Genomic DNA, 5,446 nt, shown 5'->3' with positions numbered 1-5,446 from the left:
ATTGACATATCTTTCAATTTCATGAAGTTTGATATGTCGGATGAAAGGGTTTCTCTCATATTCCGGAAGTGGTCTAAGGGCCACCAGTAACCGGTTCCAAATTGGCCAGGATGGGTCAGCGAACATTGGCATGACCGTAGATTGACATATCTTTCGATTTCATGAAGTTTGATATGTCGGATGATAAGATTTCTCTCATATTCGGGAGTGTCCCCAAGGGCCCACCTGTAACCGGTTCCAGATTGGCCAGGATGGCTCAGCGGTTAACGGCATTACCAAAGATGGACATATCTTTCAATTTCATGAAGTGACATGCTTCATATGCGACATGATGGGTTTTCAACAAAAGAATCAAATTGGCCGTTCATCGGGTACCCGGGAACCGGTTCCAGGTTACCCGGAAGTGGCCACTAACACTCAAGAGTGGTTTTGGCAATCGTGTATTGTGTTTTTAGTAAGTTTTATGGATCAATTTCAACTATCAAGAGAGTATTGGTATCACATATACGTGAAAAACAGTAAAATATGAACTTTTCGGATGTTCCGGATTTCCAGAACCGGTAGGTCATCTGTCCCTGATATTAATATTTGTGGTCAAAGTACAGGTATATACCTGTCGAATGCAACCGGAGCATCCTGATTGGTTTAAATTTGCCGGAGATACAGGTCGTCAAAGTTCGGGTCTCAAAAAGGCCTTTTTTCGGTTGTAGCCGATTCCCGGTGGCCACAGTGACCAAATCCGGTATTTCGGGTCGGTTTCGAAAAGGGGACGTTCTAAGCTTTCATTTGTGACCAAAAGAACCGGAATCGGTCAAAAACTGGATTTTTGACGATTTTTTAAAGTTTGGGTCGAAAAGGACCCCAATACCTTTAAAGTAACTTTTGTTATGGACGCTCCCCTAGGGGTCGTCCGAGGATTATTTGTTTTGTGAAATGTGTATTTATACTATAAATTTAATGTCAGAAAATTTGAAGGCTCTAGCATGTATATAACAAAAGTTATGGCAAATTTTATTTTCAAAAATGCCGAAAAGGACCCCAATACCGTAGGAAGGTTAACCCTCCTTCTGACCTCCTGCAACACGGTCCTTCCGAGCAGGACTCCATCCTGAGGGGTACCACCGGCGAAGTTCAAATACGGATGACTTGGAGTTTCCCTCCAATGACTCCTATCTGCTGACTCGAAGCAGCCGCCTGGTTCAGCACTGGGGATCTCATCACCTTCCCGCTTCCACGGAACGCGCTCGCTCCTCCGCTTGCTGTGTCGCCGCCGTTTGACTCGCCTCCTGCCATTTCGACGTTTGCGTCCTCTTCTACCTCCGTGTTTTCCTATGCTTGGGGCGCATCAGGACCCTTTTGTTGGTTTGTTTCACTTGTCTTCATTTTGAATCCCACGAGTCGCTAGGGAAATGCGGTCCGCTGCGCCAGTGCCCTGCCGTGACGCAGTAAGAGCAAATTACGTGTGGGGTGCGCCCCTGTATACCACAGGCTCCGTTAGCGACTAGGAATTTGTTGAACCCCCCCAGCCATGCATTCCTCGACACGGGTCGCGTCACATCTTGGATTCGGGGTTTGGTGAGGTTTTGGGCTAAAACCTAGGGGGTGGACATATAGGTTAATAGACCATTAACATATTAAAATAGATGGTTAAAGTATTGACATTTCGTTAATTTATTGACGCGAACCCACCTTTTCATTTTCACCGTTTTGACAAATCTTGGTTTCCCATCCTAATTCTTTGAGCGTGTGCGAAAAAATAAATGCGTGTGGGACGCCATTTTTTCCATTGTTGTTGTTACGCTCGGGCGGTAAAGAAGTGTAAAAGTGTTCGGTGTTGTTTTTCTTAAAAAAAAATAGTTTGAGTTTGATGTTTCGGCAGGAATGGTGAGTAAATCTGTGTGCCAGCATGGAAAAATATATATTCATAAGTCCTTGTACCAAATTAAATCCCACTAGCCACGGTTAGCGCCGGCCGGAAGATTCCGGGAATCAACAAACCCGCGAATGATTGTAAGAAACAGAACCAGCGATGGGTGTCCTGAAGCGGACCATGGAAAAGGAGCAGTTGCTGGAACCGGTGCCGGTGTTTTGCCACGATGAGGACAAACACGAGCGGAGTGACCTGCGCGTTGACTGGGGCAACATTGCCATCCTGTTCTTTCTGTACCTGCTGCAGGGTATTCTAATGGGGCTGGTGCGGCCATCCTGATGATGTTGCAGAATCGCGGCGCCAGCTACAAACAACAGGTGCGTGTTGAATGTTGGGCCGGTGATGCGTCTTATCTCGATGAGGTTGTTGAGATGAGTTGCAGGCATAACGCGTCGCGATAACAATTGTTAAACATTTCAGGCCGAGTTCAGCTTCGCACACTAGTCGTTCAGTATGAAGCTGCTGTGTGATCGCTCTCTACAGTATGTTTGTTGCGGTGATGGCGTTCTTTACGCGAACTAGCGGCCGTCGGCGGAACGTACATGACTCTGCTCAACACGCTAAGCAATCTGGGCGGAAACTGGCCCACCACCGTAGTGCTGTGGATGGTCGACGTGCTGACGTAGTCGCTACTGCTGGTGAGGAAGAGAAGAAGGAGGAACCGCCTACGGCCGGCAACCAGTGGCGACAGGGCAGTGGCCGGAGCCGGAGTACGCGTATGCGACTCGGTTTGAACTGCTGCAGCAGGTTGCGTCGGAAGACACCGAAAACGAGCAAATTTCTGAGCTTGACGGATCGAACCGGGGTGACGGTGTCGAAGATCCGTCGACAGATGGATTGGACCGATAGTGAGGAGGCTGACTCAACCAGCTAAGCAACCGTTCACGGTGAAAAAGTTCTACTCGCACACAATCTCCTCTTGATCAAGCGATCCCTCCGGTGTCGTCAGTGCGACCACAACGTGACCAAGTCCGAGTACAACCCGAGCTCGATCAAGTACCGCATTGCGATGTTCGCCGCGTACCACGCTCCGGAGGTTCGCTTCATCCGGTGCGAGCCGCTCATGTTCAACCAGAAGGCCATCCTTTTGCTGAAGCTAATCAATCCAACCATCAACGACATGACCATCACGATAATGGAACTGCCAACCGACGAGGAGGAACGTCGCATGATCGAAGAGCTCAAACTGTCCGCGGAGGCGACCGTCTCATCGTCGTCCTCTTCGCTGATGCTGGTCGGCCGCGGGGTCGATCTCGGATACGAGTAGTATCGAAGCAGGCGGCACTGCTGGAGGACCCGCGGATGATGCAGCAGAGCGTCAACGGAACGTTCAGTCTACACTTTTTCAGCCAGAACCGAAACCGAACGGTTAGCGGGATACTTTCAACGAAGCATCCATCGCGATTGCGGCGATCAAATTGTTCACTACCGAATAGCTGACGAAGAAAAAGCCAGATCGAAAATTGAAAAAGAAACACAGATACGAACAGCTTTAAATTATGAATGTATTCAGTAAAATAAAGTAATGTTTTCGCTTTTGTTAATTAGCTAATAAAAAGGGGGTGAGGAGGGTATGTTTCCATGTGCATCCTGTAACGGGCCTTGAACACCTTGGCAAGAACGCTAGCGATGATGGGTTCATGCGGACATTTTGAGAAAAATAGACTACAAGTTTTATAAAGATTGCTTTGATTTCATAAGCCAAAGCTACACCGGAAGTCGTGATGAGGACATGTCTACCTGTTCTCATGCGTTCTTCCTGGTGGTATTCTTCAGATTGGTGTGTAGTTCTGAGCGCCCGGGGTTCTGAAAACGGTTCCTAAGAAGCCACAGCAAAAGTCTAGCCGGGGATGCTGGAAAAGGGGAATTGTGGGGGAACGAAATAAACATACAAGTTTTGCTTTTGATTCAAGGCGAGATTCAAGGGCAGCTTGATGGGCTCCAACAGAAAACTATTTTGGCCTCGTTGATGAGCTTCATTGTACATCGCCGCGAAAGTTTTGGGCTCCACAGGACTCAAAAACATGATGGTGGACCGTTCGAATGCTAGATTTTCTTTGCCAGACGGTCCACGCAGAATGGGCATAAGAAGGTGCCGCCGGTTCTGGCCCTGATGAACGTCTTCTGGCACTGCACGACTCAAATAGCATAACTGTTGACCGTTGCGGATGCTTCCACTAACTTCCCGTCCTCGTTTTGGTAAAAAAAAATCGACTCCTTCAGGCGGCCACCACCATATCCCCGTCCACGTCTTTTGTAAAGATAGTTCTTCCTCTGACGGCTCAGGCAGGGCCGTGCACAGGATTTTCGAAAGGGGAGGGTTTTCTCGAAAGGGGCGCATGCACCATGGGGTATTTCCATATAAGCGAGCGGCCAAAAATATTTTTTTGCTTTTTTGTGACTTTTTTGTGTTGTTTGTACTTAGTATAATGAAAACAAATGAATTTTGATATTTTTCCAAAAAAAAGTTTAATTTTCGATTTTTTCATATATTTGAGGCCACATGCATTAAAGTGGTGAATTTTAATATTCTTGCTCTGTCTATTTGATGCACGGAATGGCGGTTTATGCTATGTTAAAGTTTCTGATTTACGTTCAATCTCCCTCCCCTTCTTCTTGAGTTAAAATCCACCTCTCTTTGAATGAATTTCTAATTTTAATAAACGTACCTAAGTACCAACAAAGTCATGAATATCAAATCAATTTCAAAACATGCATAGTAGGTACATTATTTCTTCCTCTGCAGGTAAAATAATATGCTTTTAACCAAGCGTATACGCGAAATCATTCATTTTCCTGCATGAATCAACATATTCAAAATGGCATAACTTAAAAAGTGCACATAAGTGCACTTTGAAATTAGAGACAAGTTAGGACATGGTTCCGGGACCGTGGTGTAGGGGTAAGCGTGATTGCCTCTCACCCAGTCGGCCTGGGTTCGATCCCAGACGGTCCTGGTGGCATTTTCGAGACGAGATTTGTCTGATCACGCCTTCCGTCGGATGGGAAGTAAATGTTGGCCCCGGACTAACCTAAAAATAAAGGTTAGGTCGTTAGCTCAGTCCAGGTGGGAGTCGTCTCCTGGGTCCTGCCTCGGTGGAGTCGCTGGTAGGCAGTTGGACTAATAATCCAAAGGTCGTCAGTTCGAATCCCGGGGTGGATGGAAGCTAAGTGTAAAGAGGTTTGCAATTGCCTCAACAATCAAGCCTTCGGACACCTAGTTTCAGTAGGAATCTCGCAATCGAGAACGCCAAGGCAATGCTGCAGAGCGAATAATTTGATTTTGAGGACATGGTTCAAATTTTAGGCTGCAAAATTTGCAGATCGCACAAATGCACACAAAAAAGTACTCCATTAACAAAGTTGAAAAAAACTAAATTTTGAATAATAATCCATCTTTTTGATTTTTATTTTTTTTAGGCGTGTAAAAGTGTGTTTTGAAAAATGTTATTGAAAAGTTGAATCAATTACCTTTCTGAATATATATAATGATGCAGGAAAAAATATAAACAGCTA

Source organism: Culex quinquefasciatus, chromosome 3 (assembly GCF_015732765.1).
Source record: "Culex quinquefasciatus strain JHB chromosome 3, VPISU_Cqui_1.0_pri_paternal, whole genome shotgun sequence".
Lineage (NCBI taxonomy): Eukaryota > Metazoa > Arthropoda > Insecta > Diptera > Culicidae > Culex > Culex quinquefasciatus.
This window is presented reverse-complemented; position numbering follows the sequence as displayed.